This window comes from Heteronotia binoei, chromosome 3 (genome assembly GCF_032191835.1).
Source record: "Heteronotia binoei isolate CCM8104 ecotype False Entrance Well chromosome 3, APGP_CSIRO_Hbin_v1, whole genome shotgun sequence".
NCBI lineage: Eukaryota > Metazoa > Chordata > Lepidosauria > Squamata > Gekkonidae > Heteronotia > Heteronotia binoei.
The window spans coordinates 166,340,933-166,359,935 of record NC_083225.1 but is presented as its reverse complement, the minus strand read 5'-3'; the positions used below and the strand labels follow the sequence as shown (position 1 = coordinate 166,359,935).

The window sequence follows — 19,003 nt, the reverse complement described above, 5'->3', positions numbered from 1 at the left end:
AAACAATCATTATGAACAGAATTTACTTTTTAAATAATAGTTATTTGTAATTGTAACAAATGGAGCAACAATCTCTTGAACTGTTTACTATATGAACACTTTAGTCTTAAAATATTTTATTCATCATGTTAAAATAAAACATTCCATAATCAATTTTTTTCTTTTCTTTTTTCAATTTTTCCAATATTTTGGGGGGAAAAACAAAAAAGGCATCAGGAAAAAAACGGGGGGGGGGGGGTTCCTGAATTTTTCTGGGCCTTCACATCTCTAGTAATATGCCATGCTCCCTTTCTGAATTTTCAACTTTCATTTTTTTAAAAAAAAAATCTCTAGTCTTTTCCCTTACAGGTTTCCTTCCAATTGCCTTTCAGGAGATAACAGAAGGGAAGCTGCAAGATGGCTTAGGAGCTGCAGCTTGTTCTGAGTTAGTTTACCCTTTCATTCTTGTATTCCCTCTTCTACAACCTTTTACTGCTTTCATTTTTTCTTATTTGCTTTCTCTCACCCTTAATGTCAGCAGTGACATCATAGTGCTAAGCGGAAAATCTGAATGAAATTGATATTGCTTTGGATTGCTCTTTTTGTTTGCAGGGGAAATTGCTTCTGCAGAAATTTGGCATGGGGGTGGGAGAAGAAGAATGAGCCCTCTGTCTGATTATTTTTTATAACTGCAAGCCTTCCTACTGCAACCTCAGTATCTGAAAAAAGGTGTACATCTGAATTTATCCAGAACACTTTTTATTCATCAATGAATATCACCTGTCAACCCATGGTCCTCATCCCCACTATGGCTAAATGACTGAAGGAGCATAATGCTCATAAACTCCAGACTCAGCAGTATTTCCCTGCTGAGAATTAAAAGGCTGAGAGGACATAATACCTAGGCAGGTTTAAACACTAACTCTCACTACAGAAAAATAAGGCATTTGATGATCTGAATAAATTTGAACTAAGGTTAGTGCATAGTCTAAATCAGAGGCCCTTAAACCCACCCCCAGGTGGCACCATGGAAACCACTGAATTGCTAGCACTTGACAGGAAAAAATGTGGCATCACAGTCATGTGACAGGAAGCCCTACTTTTAATTAGCAGCCATCCTCTCCTTCACTACCACTTAAAATTCTGTTGGACCATCAGTGTGTGGTGGTGCTCCTATCAGAGCAAGTGTGTAGTGCCTTGCTCTCTGTGCCATTGCACTAACAGCAGATTCTTCCAAAAAGCAATCTGAAAAGTGACGGCTTTATAGTGGCCCATAATTCTGCAGAAATCTCCCCAGTCTACCTGAGTGAGTTGAAGTAGACCACTACGGTAAGTGGTAAGAGCACAAGCAGGTGAAGGAAGTATTATGGGCATGTTCAAAATGTTCCGTCGGTATACAGTAATCACACATATCTGCCTACCTTAGAGGTCCCCAACCTTTTTGATCATGTGGGCACTTTTGGAGTTCTGAAACAAGGTGGTGGGTGCAGCCACAAAATGGCTGCCACAGGAGGGAATTTATGGCAGGGAGTGGTCTATGCATAACTCTTTTAACACTTCAGACAGAAGCTGTGCTTAACAGGATACTTTTAAAAAACAAACATATTGTTTAAAATATTTTCTTGCTTACAAACAAACTTCCCTTCCATTGTGCAGTGCAGATGTGTGAAGTGACAACTGCTGTTGAAGCATTTTTTTTAAATGTGCACAGTCAATCAGATCTCCATTGGCCAATTGAAAGCTGTGTTGGGCAAAAGCCCCACCTGGTACCTCCCACTTTCTAAAAACCCTTGGCAGAAGCTAGAAATGATGTCGGTTGGTACCATGATGCCCATGAGCACAGCACTGGAGACCCTTGCCCTACCTGTCATTCTATAATTTCACATGGAAGAGGGAGATATTTCTAGAATCTCCCATGTTAGTAATTAATAGTGATTCAGAGCCAAATTAAATTAACAAAGGATTCATAGTATTACTATAAAAACAACTTTTCCCTTGATAGATGCTGGTATGCCTCACTACAGATACCGTAGATTCACAAAGATATTTTACATTTTAAGTACTTTAAGTTTATACAGGAATTTTAAAAGCTAACCTTTTAAAATAACTTTAAAAGAAATTGCTAGCCAAAGTGTGAGATAAAGATCCTAAAGAAAATATATATAATTTTACAGATTAGGTAATATTCTCTTAGTACCAAAATTATCTCTGTCCCTGTCATCTTACTTCTGTTCCCCACCTCCTTTGAATTGTTCTCAGATGCTCCTTTTGTGAAGGAATTCAGAATTGTACATTTCTACTTCTGCGCTGTTATTCCTTCAATCGTATTGCGGCCTCTCACTGTTCTTTGCGTGCAATGTGGAAATAAGTCCCAGTTTTGGAAACATGCCATTCTGAAGAGCTGAAAGAACTTAAGTCTTGGGCAGAGGGGGCAGAGCTTTCCACTGATCTCTCCTCTGCAGACTCAAAACTTTCCTCTGATGTTGTTCCTAAGTCTGCTGGTCCCCATGAACAGCATTTTCACTGGACTGGAATTAGAAGAAGTGGGAAAGGCCTGCTTCTTGAAGTGTATATATACATACTATTGAGTTTATTAGGCTTTACTCCCAAGTAGGTATGCATAGGTTTGCAGCCCTTGTTTGACTACTTACACTAGGCCAGGGGTGGCCAAACTTGCTTAACATAAGAGCCACACAATAAATATCAGATGTTTGAGAGCCGGAAGGAAGAAATGAAGGAAAATAGATGGGAGGAGGAAGGAAGAGGTGAAAAGAAACTTTAACTTTAAATGCATTCTCCGAGCTGCTGGCTGGCTTGGCTTGGAAAAGTGATTTAAAGATAAAAAAAATGCCTTCTCCAAGTTGGCTGATGGGGTGGTGGGGGCTTTGAGAGCCATACAGTATGTGTGAAAGAGCCACATGTGGCTCCCGAGCCACAGTTTGGCCACCCCTGCGCTAGGCATTCTCATAGCACAGGTCTATGTATGAACATTTTATCTCTGGAAGAAGAGTAAGAACCTACTTCCTCACCTGCCTTGAAACTTTTACCTTCCCCAGAAAAAGCTACGCAGTGTCAACGTGTGTGTGGTGAACAAAACATATAAAGAAGCTATATAAAAATAAACAAAGCTTCTTTTTAAAAATCAGCATAGTAAGTTTTTTGTGTCACTGAGATGTTTTATGTCTTAACTGGTGCCTTTTGTGTTAGGGGTTGATATCCATTCCAGATCTGGACTGAATATGTCCAAGCCTATCACCCTAATTAATAGGAAATTATCATATTTCATTCCGTGACTGGTAATAAAGGTTATGGTATTTGAATGAATCAACTGAACTTTTGTGGAGGATCTATTATTCTTTGTGTTAGAAGCTTGTTATTATGCATATAGTAAACTTTAACAAAGAGAGGTTTTCTGTAATGTCTCATTTATAGTCATTTCAGGGATTACAGCTGCAGGGGGCATATATATAAGGGTGGGGGGAATGTGAATCCTCTGCTGCCTTTATTTCTTTTAAACCTGGGTTGCATTTGAATGTTTGTAGACATCAGAAAGCTTTTCAAATTCAGCTTAAGTCTGAATTTATGTCAAAGAAATTTTCTACTCTTGAGTACAAATAGGTTTTGGTTAGGTGAGGGTCACTGGTTATTTTTTATATAGTCATTGAAGAGGATTTACTTGGAGGTGTTCTTCAATGGTTGACTATTCTGAGTGGGCGAACTGCTTCACTGGCAATCTGGGATGGCTCATGTGTGAAATAAGCAGGGGTTATGGTTTAGTAATCCAGCAGAGAGCCTACAACCTATGCTATATTTATATTCCATTTGTAACAAAAATAAATACTGCAAATGTATAGTAGAAGCAGGTGCTGTGCAGTGAATAGTGTGCCTGAAGCTAGCTTTGGTAGACCTGACTTCAAATTTAACCCAGTAGCCTTGAGAACTCATAGATTTAGATCAAAAGTTCTCATTTTGAAGTTCATACATTTCTTAAAGTAAGCATGTATGCTAAGTGGTTTCTACAGCAACTGAAACATTGATTTGCAACTCAACAAAAGCTTTATCTAATTCAGAATCGAACTGAAACCTTTGGTTGCAAATATTTTTCCTCTCACAGGATCAGTGATAAGGGGAGAAAAAGTTGGCAAGTCTTGTTATAGGATCTTAAGATATATACATTTCAGTTACGTTTAGAGTTTCTCCCAGTGATTGACAGGGGCTAGAAACTTTAAAAGAAGTTAAGAAAGATTTTTTTAACTAGTAATTTTAAATTTCTAGGACGTTATAATTTACCAGGCTGACCTGATCTTGTCAGATCCTGGAAGCTACTCAGGGTTGGCCCTGTCTAGTATTTGAATGGGAGACCTTCAAGGAATACCATCACCAGTTATAACATCTGTGCAACCCTGACTTTTGCAAGACTGAGCTTCATGGGTGGGTGGCGTGAATAGAAAGTGTGTGTTCATTTCCTTCACCAAAGGATAATCAGGTCATTGAAAATCTAGCTCCTTGTACAATACTACAAAGGAGACATGGGTAGGGAAGAAGTATGAAGCGTCTCCTCAGGTAATCTGCTCTGGCTCTTGTGAGAAGCATAATATTGAATTAGATCTGACTGCCGGTTGTGCTGGGTTTTTGGAGCCAGATACTGGGTTATTTTACTGTGGAATTGTTGAAATCTACTGTTCTTTCTTTTCTGGAGAAATTGGCTATTGTTTGCCTTCATTTGATTTGGCAGAGACTTCCTGCAGAATTTCAGTATGCAGACTAATGTAGCTGTGTGGTGATTTCATCTGGCTAAAATATACTTGCCCAAATAGCTAGTACTGCTTTAAGCTACCATGCAGGAAAGCCACACATATTGGATGTCTGAGTAACAGCCAGCAAATATTTCCAGTTTGAGATTCAGTTTTGAATTTCCGCAGGTATGGTTTAACCATAAACGTGTTAAACATAAGGTTATTATCCACAATCCACTCAACATGGGCATATTTATATACTGTTGAACTCAATGTGGTTATTGACCCAGTTCTAAGACTGCCGCAACAAAGGTACACTTAAGCTGGAATGTGCCAGCTGCTTTGCTGGCAGTGTCACACTGACATTGTAGGCTTGTCATCCTTGTTGTCCTGGTGTTGCAGGTTTGCTAGTGTGGCCGCATGGTAGGGATCTACAAAATTCAGCTTAGTAGTTTACCATTTTTTTGTAATTGCCATTGAGACTGCCACTCTCAGTCAGAAGAGAGAGAAACCATCCTTCCTTTCTCCTGGCAGTAGGGAAGGGGTTTCTCCACCTTCATGTTGGTCTTTTGGAGGAGCAGCTTCTGAAAAGCAGTCAGAAGGGAGAGAAGTTAAGTTACCCCTTTCCTGTCCCTTATACAAAGGCAGAGAAAGTGTCCTATATTCCTTCCTCAGGTGCTCTGCAGTTCTTTGAGATGGGCCTATGGGAGAAGGATACTTATGGAGGAAAGGATGGCCATTGCTCGCAAGTGGATTTCTGGATTTGCTTCTCTTGGAATTAAATATGTGCTTGTGAGGATGGGGCAGGGTAGGAGGAGGGTAGTGTACACATTTTGTACGCTTTCACCTATCTGCCCTTGTAAGAATTGCTTGCAGACTATTTCTAAATAGTTTGCTGTCCAGAATGACAACATCCATGTTGTCATTTCAGTTATATATGTTGAAAGCCTGTAAGCTCTATCGATACTTCTTTTGGCTTCCCCAGAATGGGTACTACTGTTGCTTCTGCTGGCCTTTTTAGTGGAGACTTCAATGTTACATGTTTCAGGCAAATGCAGTAGTTATTCATGTCTGATCAGCTCACATTCTGTATCCCCCGGTATTACCTACTGTTAATGAAGAATAGGTTCTCCCTCTGAATCGGAGGCCATCTTGGGTGCTTTCCACCATCTTTTCAGGGAGGCAGGAAATAGAACAATTCTTCTTCCTCTTCCTTGACCCTGGAACACCCAGATCTCCTCAGTTTCTTTCCTGTCTCTGAAGGGAGAGCAACTAGTTAGCTGAGCTCCTATCAAAATAGGAAGCAGCTTAGTCTTTATTCTCTATTTCCTTACCTAAGTCTTTATCTGTCAACCTTACTCCTCTTTAACTTTAAATCTGGTCTAGACTTTACCTTCTTTCTTCATTCATATCTCTTTAAGCAAGGAGGGAGCACTTCCCACAGCTGCTGCAAAGCGGCTGACCTTTCCCCCCCCCTTCACCTCTCTGCGGAGCTCCGCAAGGAGCGGCGGATGGAAGCCTTCAGGGACGAGTTCCTGGAGGACGCGGCTTCACTCGGCTCCCAGGCCGACTCCATGGGAAGAGACCCCAGGACCAGCATGACTTCTCAGCTTGATGCGGTTCCCGGCAACGTTTCCCGACATGGTGACTCTAGTCACCGCAGGCTAAAGCGCGCAGGAGCAGCAACGGATGGGCTCGATGTTCCTCCCCAGCAGAAGCTCGCAACAGATGGCAGCCATCTTGGGGAAGATTTTTTGGCATGCTTTTCTGCTGGTGGGCACCATGAGCCCCTTGCTTCGCCCCATGGGATGGTTGCCAACTTCCTGGCGGGAGCCACTTCAGGAGGCCAGCCCCTGTCGGATCAAGTTTCTGCAACTGACCCAGCCCTGCTTCAATGGTGTGGTAATGTACTTTTCCCAAGAATTTATGTTCATGCTCCAGCAAATGATCAAGGCAGAGTTGTTCAACGCTTGTCAATCAGGAGCTATAGGCATGGGGTCAGTGGGGTCCAGGTCTCCCTCCCCTTCTCCTTCCTCCTCATGTCTCCCAGAGCAAAATCTGCCCAGAGAGCGCACTTGGCCAACTAAAGCAGCCAGAAAAGAGATTAATAATTCTAGATTTATAGAGGAGGATTCAGAAGAGACTCATTCGGATGTGAAGTCTCAATCTAAAGAATAAGAGAGTTTTATTTCAGATGAGGAGGTGGAGGATGTGTGTGTCCTGGAACAATCAGTTTGTTGCTTTAAAGCTGATGATTTTCAATATTTATTAACCAGCGTTATGGCAGCACTAGCGCTGCAGGATCCTTCCCCTGAGGAGGGGAATACCAGTACTGATACCAATCCCAGGAACAAAATTACTGGGGATAGGGAGTTTCTTCACACAACTACTATGGTCTTTCCCCGCACGTTCCCCAGAGAGTACTGAGGTCGGGAACACAAAATCTCCTTACTATCCCTGGGCCGAAGGAAGCCCGTTTGAAATCCACCAGAGAAAGGGCTTTCTCTGTTATGGCCCCTACATGGTGGAATCAGCTGCCGGAAGAGGTGAGGGCCCTGCGGGACCTTGTTCAGTTCCGCAGGGCCTGTAAGACGACCCTCTTCCGGCTAGCCTATACCTAGCTTGAGAATTTTAACGTAACTTGCCGGATTTCCTTTATATACAGTTGAAATATTTATTAATGTTGATTGATAACTATGGTTTTATCTATTTTTATCTGTTTTAAATGCTGATCCCTTTATATGTTTAAATATTGTAATTTTGCTGGATCTACTACTGGAAGCCGCCCTGAGCCACTCGTGGGAAGGGCGGGATATAAATCTTAAATAAATAAATAAATAAATAAATAAATTCCCGCAATTTTTTGAGAGGCAACTCAAAGCTGAATGGGGGAAACCTAACTCTAATCACCAGTTTCCTGGTTTTGTAAAAAAGTTATATGATTTGCCTGTTTTTGCAAATGAGATGTTACAGGTTCCAGTGGTGGATGCGCCAGTGACAGCACTTCAGAACCCGGGCTTGGTGTCAGAATACGGTCATGGTTCCATCAGAGACAATTGGGACAAGAAGATAGATCTGGCTCTAAAAAGATCTCACAAGGCTGTAACCATGGCAATAAAAGCATGTACAGCGTCCTCCATTGTATCCAGAGCAGCTATATTCTGGGCTAGGAGGCTTTCTCAACTGTTACCAGAGAACAGTAAGAAGCTAATGGAGGGAACCTCTAGGCTGCTTAAAGCAGCAGAATTCACGGCCGATGCTTCCTTAGACACACTCACCTTTACTGGCCTCGGGGGCAGTAGCCAGAAGAGGCATCTGGCTGAGAGCATGGCCCGCAGACAACCAATCTAAGCAAATCATGATATCTTACCCGTTTCAAGGAGAAAAGCTGTTTGGTAGTGCCTTAGACAAGATCTTAGTGGAAACCAAAGACAAAAAGAAGGCCATGCCAAAGAACCGTCAGAGAACTGATAGAAGAGGTTTTTATTCTCAGCCATTTCATTCCTCACACACCTTGGCCAGACCAAGACCTTATTTAGATAACAAGAGATCATCTTGGAATCAGCCAAGACAATCCTTCAGAAAAGGATTGAACAATCCTAGATTCCCCAAACAGAACTCAGATCGTAGGGACAAACAGGAACAGGAATCAAAGTTTAACAAGGCGTGACTGGACTTCAATTCCGGTAGGGGGAAGACTTCAGTATTTTCAAGATGTCTGGGAGGCTTCCCAGACAGACTGCTGGACATTAGAGATCATCTCTTGCGGTTATGCAATAAAATTCAAAAACACCCCACCAGAACGTTTCTTAGTATCCCCGATCCGAAAGAATTTGGCAAAAAGTTCAATAACAAACAAGGCCATCGCACATCTCCTAGAAATCCATGCTATAGAATATGTGCCAGCAGATCAGGTGGGTCAAGGTGTATACTCAATATTCTTCACAGTTCCCAAGAAGAATGGGGATTGGAGACCTAAAATTTCTCAACAGATTCATTCGACTTCGGCACTTTCATTTAGAGACCCTGAAGTCAATCACAGAGGCCCTACAACCAAGAGAGTTCCTCACATCATTGGATCTTACGGAAGCTTATCTCCACATTCCAATCCTACTGTCCCATCAGCGGTTCCTTCAATTCTGTGTGGGGCACAGACATTTCCAATTCAGAGCACTTCCCTTCGGCCTAGCCACAGCCCCAAGAGTCTTCATGAAAGTGATGGTGGTGGCTCATCTCAGGCAACAGAGGATTCATGTTCATCCATATCTAGATGACCTTTTGATCAGTTCAGTGTCCAATCAGAAAGCTCTATCAGACGTCCAAACAACCATCCAGTGTCTACAGGAACATGGTTTCCTCATAAACCTAGTCAAGACTTCCCTAGAGACCACACAACGGCTAGAACATCTGGGAATGATCATAGACACACGAAAGAACTCTCTTTTTCTTCCGAACGACAAGATCCAGAAAACCAAGCAGCTCGTGAATCTGGTCATTTGGAATTCTCACGCTTCATTATTGACATTGGCCAAATTGATGGGTCTACTTATTTCAAACATGGACACAGTTCAGTGGGGCAAACTACATACGAGACTTTTACAAAGTTTGCTCCATCCCCATCAGTACCAGATCATGGAAAAACAGAATCCACAGATCAAGGTCACACTAGAGGTCAAGAAGTCCTTGATGTGATGGTCCAAGGACTCCAATCTTCGACAAGGGAGAGTTTACTACCTTGCCAGAGAAGTACAGCTGTTCACGGATGCCAGTCTGTCACAGGGTCGCTGGTCAACGTCAGAAGCTCAACTCCCGATCAATGTTTTAGAGTTACGAGCAATCCGTCTAGCCCTACTAATCTTCAGCAATCTAGTGCAGAAATGACATGTTCTAATATGAACAGACAACGTGGCTGCAAAGTCCTACCTGAACCACCAGGGGGGATCGAGATCCTCAGCCCTATCCAGAGAAGCAAAGACACTTCAACTGGGCAGAACACAACCTTCTGCCCATCAGGGCGGAACACATCAAGGGCATTACCAACATCCAAGCAGATTGGCTCAGTCAAATGACCATACAACCTGGAGAATGGAGGTTGAAGATGTCAGTGTTCCAACAGATAGTCGAACAGTTTGGTCAACCGGTTGTGGATCTGTTTGCTTCTCACATCAATTATCAAGTACCAACATTTTACACCAGGTTTTTCCATCCAGCTGCAGTGGCAGTGGATGCTCTGACAGGGATTTGGCCGCAGGGACTTCTGTATGCCTTCCCTCCAATTCCGGTACTATCAAGATTCCTTCGGCAGGCACAACAACAGAAAGCACAAGTTATCCTAGTAGCTCCGTGGTGGCCACGGCGCCCATGGTTCTCTTCTATTCAAAAACTATCGACCACTCAACCACTGCGGCTGAAGATCCTTCCAGACATGTTGACAAAGGGCCCAATCTGGCACCCACACCCAGAATGGCTGCAATTGACCGTGTGGAAATTGGTCTACATTCCTGAAGTTAGGTTACTCTTCAGAGATTACTAATACATTATTGGCCTCCAGAAAAGAGTCCACCACCAGGATTTACAATGCTACTTGGAAAGCGTTTCATAGGTGGTGCCGAAGGAAAGCAAGGGACCCACTAAACCCCTCAATTCAATACATTTTAGAATTCTTGCAAGATGGGCTACAATCTGGTCTGAAACCAGCCACTTTACGTAGGCAAGTAGCAGCATTATCCTCTGTATTGGGCCTGATACAGGGCAAAGATGTTTCCAGACATGCACACGTACAAAGATTCTTACAGGGGACCACACTCCAGTGTCCTCCACAAACACACAGGTTTCCAATGTGGCGTTTACACACTGTCTTGTCGGCACTCACAAAATCACCCTTCGAGCCCTTACAGGACATTTCACTAAAATGGTTACGCTTAAAGACCATTTTCCTGATAGCGATCACATCAGCAAGAAGGGTTTTGGGGATTAATGCTTTGTCTGTAAAGAAAGAACTCTGTATCTTTCACAAAGACAAAGTGGTTCTTCGTACAGATCCTACCTTTCAACCCAAGGTCGTATCTAAATTCCGCAAATCACAGGAACTACATTTGCCATCATTCTGTCCAGACCCTAAACACCCTAGGGAATGAATGTGGCACAATTTAGATGTTAGACGTTGCCTGAAGGCATACTTAGTCAGGACAGAACCAATTCGGAAGACGGATGCCATGTTTATCAACATTACGCAATCAAGGTTGGGCCAGAAGATGTCAACCTTAGCCATCAGTTATGCTATTAAGCAATGCATCACGGAAGCTTATAGAGCAATGAAATTAGAAGTACCCAAAGGGATTAGAGCCCATTCAGCCAGAAGCGCAGCAACTAATGCAGCTTTTAACAAATATGCCTCAGTGGACGAAGTGTGCAAGGCTGCGACATGGTCTTCCATCTCAACATTTGTTCGACATTACAAATTAAATACTTACAGTTCCGCAGAAGCAGCATTTGGCAGAAAAGTGTTACAACATGTATTACCAGAAGAGAGCGATGCCCCACCCAGTCATTAATCTACTGCTATAGGAGTACCCAAGATGGCCTCCGACTCAGAGGGAGAACAACCATTGGTACTTACCATGAGGGGTCATTCTCCTCTGAGTACAGGAGGACATCTTGCCCGCCACATCGCATCGCTCATGCTAGGGTCTGTTCTGCCATATCTATTTCATTTTTTCTTGCTGCTTCACAGTTCTTTTCTGTTATGCCTTTAGCATATTAACTGACTGTTATTAATGTTATTACTGTTTCATTCTTCTGAGTAAGGTTGATAGTTTAGAAACTACTTCTTGGAGTATCCCAACTGAGGAGATCTGGGTGCTCCAGGGTCAAGGAAGAGGAAGAAGAATTATTCTATTTCCTGCCTCCCTGACAAGATGGTGGAAAGCACCCAAGATGTCCTCCTGTACTCAGAGGAGAATGACCCCTCATGGTAAGTACCAATGATCGTTTCTTCGATGGCTTTTAGCCACAGTGGCTAAAAATGAAACATCTCTCATAGGCAAAGTACTTTTGAGTAATACATTTCAGGGATAAGCAACAGTGAATGGCCATCATTGTTGTTATGCTTTATTTAATAGATTTCTGGGCATCTGACTAGCTGTACTAGAAGACTTAATGTCAAGGCAGGCTACCCTTTTGACATGTGCTGGAAGAAAACCCAGCATCTACCTGTAGAAATGTTGGTGTGCCAGAAAAGGAAATGGTGGGAGAGACAAAGGCTGTAATTGAGCAGACACCCTGGGAGAAGAGTGATTCGCAGTGCCAGCACCTCAGGAGTTCAGATTGGACTTAGGTGATGGCTGTAGAGGTCTAGTGTGTAATGTGAAGGTATAAGCCATGGCAGTCACATTGTCTCATGGCATGAGTCTCAGTGGCACCACCCATGCCTTAGGGGCTTGCCTTGCTTGCTTGGGCAGAGAACCAGTCCTGAATGCCAAGCGAGATAATATACTTGAAGTTGCCTACCACTTACCTACCATTAAACCAGACAAAGTTTTACTTATCCAGTAAATACATGTTTCCATGGTTCATTAAAACTTTCTTTTAACATTAGTTAGGCAGAATAAGGAGAAGTGAGGTATAATAGACTAGTGAGATGACACTATTATACAATACATCCTATATGGAACTACTCTTGAAGACAATTTGAGAGCTTCAGTTAGTTCAAAGTATGGCAGCTAATTTACTATTGGGAACCAAGAAAACTGTTCATTTTACACCTAGTTACCTGTTAGCTTCTGGGTTCAGTTGTGTTGTTATTTTCTATGGAGTCCTTTATGGTCTGGGATCCACATACTTGCAAAACTACCTGTCCTGATATGTCCCCCTATATCATCTTCATGCAACTGAAAATGTTTGTGAGATTGATCAGTGCCTGTTCTTTTCAGTGATGGCTTCTTCTTGGTGGAATGGCTTCCCACATGATGTGCGAGGGAGCCCCTCATTGCTTGTTAAGACCAAATCACATTCATTGGAATTCACTGCCACAGGAGGTGGTGGTGGCTACAAGCATAGACAGCTTCAAGAGGGGATTGGATAAGCATACGGAGCAGAGGTCCATCAGTGGCTATTGGCCACAACTTATCGTTGGAACTCTGTCTGGGGCAGTGATGCTCTATATTCTTGGTGCTTGGGGGGCACAGTGGGAGGGCTTCTATTGTCCTGGCCTCACTGGTGGACCTCCTGATGGCACTTGGTTTTTTTGGCCACTGTGTGACACCGTGTTGGACTGAATGGGCTATTGGCCTGATCCAACATGGCTTCTCTTATGTTCTTAGATGTGGCATACTGCCACCATTTAAAGCCCCCCGCCTTGGCTGTTTTGACACCTTGCATCCCATTGGGAGGAAGACAGGTTAGAAAATGATCAGTGAATTGACAAGAACAGATCTAAAGTATCTGCTTTCCAGTTGCTGAGATGCAGAGTTTCCTTGGTTGTTTCCTTCGCACACATATGATAAATGAAGTTTCCTATGCAATAAATGAAGCTTCACCAAATACTACAGCTTCTGTTGAGACCTGTAGAGTCATGCCCAGAGATAGCTTAGCAGCAGGACCAGCCCTAGACTGTCTGACACCCTAGGCAAGGCTAACTTCTGGTCCCCCCCCCACCAATGACATCACCGAATTACATGGGGGCACCTAATTCAGTGCCCCCAGAAGACCAGCACCCTAGGCAGTCACCTAGTTTGCCTAGTGGCAAGGCCGACCCTCCTTAGCAGTGAACTCTGATGCCCAGCTTCCTGTTGCTGAGACTTAGATTGGAGAATCCTTGACCCCTCAGGGCTGAGGGATGCAGAAAAATGGGGAACAGCTAAGCAGACTGCTTTTCAGTGACCTGTAATAACCTCTTAAATTTCAGCATTGTGTTTTAAATATAGCAGTGAGTGATGGTGGCTAGACTGCTCAGTTTGCTGAATTTGAAGGCTTTGGTACAGAACTAGAGCTTTCTTTGTTCATCTGCCCTGTGTATTTTCTGGTAATAACATTAGACACTGTTACTAATGTGACAAGAACTATACATTGTTCCCGCTAAGGTTTCTTTGTTATTCTTGTTGTTTCTAGTAGTAAATCTAGCATATTGGTTGCAAACCTAAAATGAATCGTTTTCTAACAGCATGTACATAAATGAATACAATTGCCCTGACATTTGAAAAATAATCCTGTGAAATATCCAGATCTTTCTAGGAATTTTCTTTTAGCAAATGATTCAGAGAAAGCTGTAGAGATGCATCTAAATCAGGGGTGTTGAATTCATCCGTTATGAGGGACTGATCTGACATAAATGAGACCTTTTTGGGTCGGGCCATGTCAGGTTGGGCCAAGCCATGTCAGGCCGGGCCATGTGTGTACCTATTTAAGATTAGGTAGCAGCGATAAAAATTTTATAAAGAACACAAACATATTTTTTTAAAGATGCTTAAAGCATTAGCAAACATTGGTCTTAAAGATGCTTTCTTTGTATTTCTCCCATGGAAACCAGGGAACTGGGCAAAGGAAGCTCTGGCTCTTTCCTTCCTTCCCTAGGGGACTGAGGGGGGAGCCTCAGCTAATAGAAGGAAGAGAGGCTTGGCTCAGTAGCTCTGCTGTGCAATTGAGAGAGCCTGGCAAAGCAAGCTATTCCTCCCCCCTTCCTCCCCAAGGGAGGAGCCTCAGCCAATGGAGAAAACAGAAGTTTTGCTCTGCAGCTCCTGTGCAGTTGAGCAAACCTTACAAAGCAAGCTGTTATGGAGAAGGTAGCAAGAGATAGGGAGAAGGAAGCAGACGACAGCCGGTTGCTCAGGGGCCTGATAAGAGTCCTCCGAGGGCCTGATTCAGCCCCCAAACTGCGTATTTGACACCCCTGAATGACAAAAGAGGTATTATGTGGTTGTAACTTGGATCTGTTATTGGTGAAATACTTTGCTCAGGGAATACATGGGGGCTGCCTTGAAAGGGAGTGGTTGTCAGGCCTCTCCTCAAGAAACAATAATTAGATTTATTGACCTATATAGTTATAGCTTAGTATCCAAATGATACATAACAGTGTATGAGCTTTTTTGTTCAGAATTCTTCCTCAGGCTGGATAGGACATGATGGTGACTCCTGGTTAAGCCTGCATTGTGTGTTAGTAGGTCTTTGGGGCAAAGGGAAATAAATCAATTAAACTCCACAGGCACTTACAAAGTCCAGCTAATGTCTCTAATTTTTCTCTAAATCAGTGAAAGTGAAAATCCATTTTTGGAAGATAGCATAGAAAAACTTGGCAGGAAAATATAAAGGCCTACTATAGACATTCTTCTTAAAGAATCACATCCACATGGGGTATTTGTAGAGACATTTCTGGCTCTAGGTGCCCAGATATCAGCTGAGAGTTGAAGTGCCTTTTACCGGCTTTGCTCGGTCCATCATCTTGTCTTCTGCTGGAAGACAGAGTCCTGCCAGTGTCAAACTATTCACTATATCTCCCCATGAAGATGATTTGGAAGCTACAGCTGGTGTGACATGCTGCTGGCTGCTTGACGTCAAGTGAGCAGACCAGTATTACACCAATATGAACACAATTCTGTTGGTAAGCAGGCAAAAATTAAAGCTTTGACTCTAGTCTGCAAAACCCTAAACATTCTGGGTCTTCACAGTGTCAAGAAGCAACTGTCAACCAGAGACACCCAGCTGCAGACTTCAACTTTTTTTGCCTTCAAGTCACAGCTGACTTATGGTGACTTCATAGCGTTTTCAAGATACAAGACATTCAAAGGTGGTTTGCCATTGCCTGTCACTTTATCATGTTCCCAGCATTCCTTTGAGGTCTCCCATCAAAATATTAGCCAGAGCTGACCCTGCTTAGTTTTCAAGATCTGTTGAGATTGGTCTAACTTATAGCAAAGTAGTAGAAGAAGGTGGTATTGGATTTATATCCCACCCTATACTCTGAATCTCAGAGCAGTCACAATCTCCTCTACCTTCCCCCCCCCCTCCACAACAGACACCCTATGAAGTAGGTGGGGCTGAGAGAGCTTTTTACAGCAGCTGCCCTTTCAAGGACAACTCCTGTGAAAGCTATGGCTGACCCAAGGCCGTTCCAGCAGGTGCAAGTGGAGGAGTGGGGAATCAAACCCGGTTATCCCAGATAAGAGTCCACACACTCAACCACTACACCAAACTGACTCTCATTTGCCATGATGAGAAACACCCTCCACACAAGAATTCACCCCAGTGTTTCAGTCATTATGAGTGCACTGAGAAGAACTATCAGAGCTGACAGGAAGGAGGGACCTGAGAGATGAGCAGTCAAGCTCCAAGCACAGGGTTTTCTGGTGCTAACATACTGGGGGCTGTGGCTAAAGTAAGACAATGGTTTACCATCTTATGGCCTGCTAGGATGTGACAAAGAAACAGACTGCTCGGAGCCAAATGTCTAGATGGGTAGACCCTTCTTCTTGAAACAGGAAAGGGCTGAATGAGGAGGCTTTCCAGGAAGAGATTATAAATTCTCTGAACACAGAGAAGAAATTCTCTTGCATCCTGCTCGTGACTTGGGAGCACAGTCCTGATTGTTTGCCTCTTCTAGAGGCCACAGCAGATTGTGATTATCACAGGCTACAAAGGAAGAGAGAATGTGTTCATGAGAGGGGAGGACAGAGTGCGTGAGCCTGATCTCCAAGCCATCTTTTGTAGTTTCTTACTGAACTATTTGCTTTAATACTCCAAATTTGGTTTTCATGGCAGCAAAGTTTTCATCTGGATCTTAGGGCTGTGGTTTTTAGAACCTGGGGTTTTGAAACGTCCTAAGCTCAGAATCCCTGAACCTGAGCTCAAACTCTCTCTGAAGTTCCTGTCTGACTCATCATGTCTTTTTCCTACACGGTTTGCATACAACTGTAGTTGCCCTGGTCCCACACAAATGTATCCTTGTAGGATGAGGAAAGGGAAGGAACTCTTATGGAGGAAGTCTTAAAGCCATTGGCTCTGAAATGCATAGGATTCATAATTTAGGATGCCTCCTGCTTCAGGAGCAGGAGGCATTGAGAATTACAATTCTTATCTATCCCAGCAGTCGACATTCTTGCCATGCTTGAGAATTTCCAGTTATTAAGGACACACTGCCCACCCAACCTCAGTTGCTCCCCATCCTCCTACACAAGGAGACTTGTTTGGGAAAGAAGAACTATCAAGACCCCTAGGGATGAACTCCTCCACTAGGCTTAGGTTTTCTAAGTGTTCCCAGTTTTTAGAACAGCCTCACACTTTTCTCAATAGTTTTTCAAAAAAGCTCAGAAAAAACTAATTACAAAATGAGTTTATAGGAAACTTGCCTATCACTACAGTAATCCCACTGGTATTCTTGAGTGTTTGTGAGCCAAGCGGTTTGCAGCACATCGCTTAAGCCCCTGATTGTTATTATCTGATTTTGCAGGCCAGAAAAAAGCCCCTGAATGTTATGATCAGATTTTGCATGATTTCTCTTTCTGATAATTTCAACTAAATGTGCCTAAAGTCATTATTTTAGTAAGATCTACAGAAGTTTAGAAGAAAGTATTCTGCAGCATTTGAAAGTTGAACATATTTTAGTAGAGGGGGAGTTGGTGCCCACTTTGTCAGATACAAAAAGCAGAGAGTGGAAATCTCATACACACACGCGTGCGCACACACACAGGATGAAGTGCTATTTGTAAAATTGCACCAGGGGTGATTTCTGCAGATAATAACTTTATGTTCAATGCACAGGGAAATGCTAGGCAAATTTCCTGAACTTGGATGCAATTGAATATTTACTACTTTGAGCTCCTCAGTTCACTTTTTGTTGTTAAAGTTGTGGTTGTCCTTCAACTCTCCACTCCAAAATAAATAGCTTTACAACTAGTAGGGGGAAAAAACCCTAGCAACATCTAGACTAACAAAAATGATGCCGGGTAGATTGCAGGATGGTGCTTGCAACTGGGCAAACCAGACAGGGCTTCCTTATTTCACCTACAGCTGTTTTAATACGCTTAACGTTATCCAATACCAGTAACTGAGGTAGTCTAAATACCACAGCAGGGACTGATTAGCTTTTTCAGATCACTGCCTTTATTTGCTGTTTGCAAAGAAGCTTAATCCAGTACTGGAGATCAGGCTTCCTGCTGTGTTCTTGGGTCGTTTTCTCTTTTTCTTTGTGCTCACATTATAAGTAAGAGAGGAGACTCCTCCTGTTTCTGATGAAAAACCTCAGAATAGTCTGAAGACATGGGTGGGTTTTTTAGGAATAATTTTTCAGGACTATTTAAAATGCATGGTTTATTTTCATCTTTGTAACTTTGTCTACTGCCACCCCCAGAAGTGAAGCAATGTACACAGTAGACTTCCGCCACTTAACTTTTGTAAATATGGACATCTAGAAAATACATGTTCCAGTATGGTGCATTAAACTGCATGAGCCATTTTCAATTTATTTTGGATAGCTTTGAAATCTAAAATTTAAGAGATTATCTAAACTATACCTTACAGGAAATAATTCATTTTCTCTGCTCCATTGAGGTCTTATTCAGTACTTCCCAGTAGATCTTCTATGCCTCTGAAAAGGCAATGGTTATTTCTGTAGGATTTTTTTTTTTTTTAGTTTTTTGTATCTGTCTGTAGAATATTGCTGAAAAGTTGTTTAATATACTTCTATATGGTTCATTCTGATACAACTAGGCTCTTATGAAAACCTCTGTTAGAATGGAACTTTCCTCGGTGGTGGAGTTCTACTTGTAAAAAGTGCAAGATTGCCTTGACTGCACAGGTTGATTTTATCCTTCTAGTTGCATGTGACTGGAATGTTAAATCAACACGTATACAGGTAGATTTTGAGATTAATAATATATTTGCCAAACCACTGAGTTTCTTACAAATATATTAAACGTGATGAAATGAAATAAGTAGACTCCCTATAGTATTATTGCAACTTTCTCCCCTCTGAACATTTCTTGATTCCATCCTCAAAACTGTTATAAACCTCCCAATAATGAGATTGCTAAAGTGACAACCTCCCACAGTTGTCATCTGTCACTTCCCAGTTCCATTGATACTCAAATGCACTTATTCTCATACACAATGCAGTGCATGAACGGAGGTTTTGTGGCCTTTTATGAAAACACAAACAAACGCTTGAAGAAATCAAACACTTTTGGAAGTAATTCCCTGTCCTGCGTTTTAATTCCCTCAATTTGATTTCACTTTTTGAAGCTGGAGAAGAACACAGGTATAATTATGCTAATATTCCTATATTGTTGCTTCTGTCTCCC

At 42.5% G+C, this 19,003-nt stretch overlaps 1 protein-coding gene across 1 annotated transcript in view; it reads left to right on the top strand.

The window, feature by feature from the left end:
- Positions 1-19,003, top strand: part of ZC3H12C (zinc finger CCCH-type containing 12C) — a 61,755-nt gene that overhangs the window by 13,192 nt on the left and 29,560 nt on the right. The window lies entirely within an intron of this gene.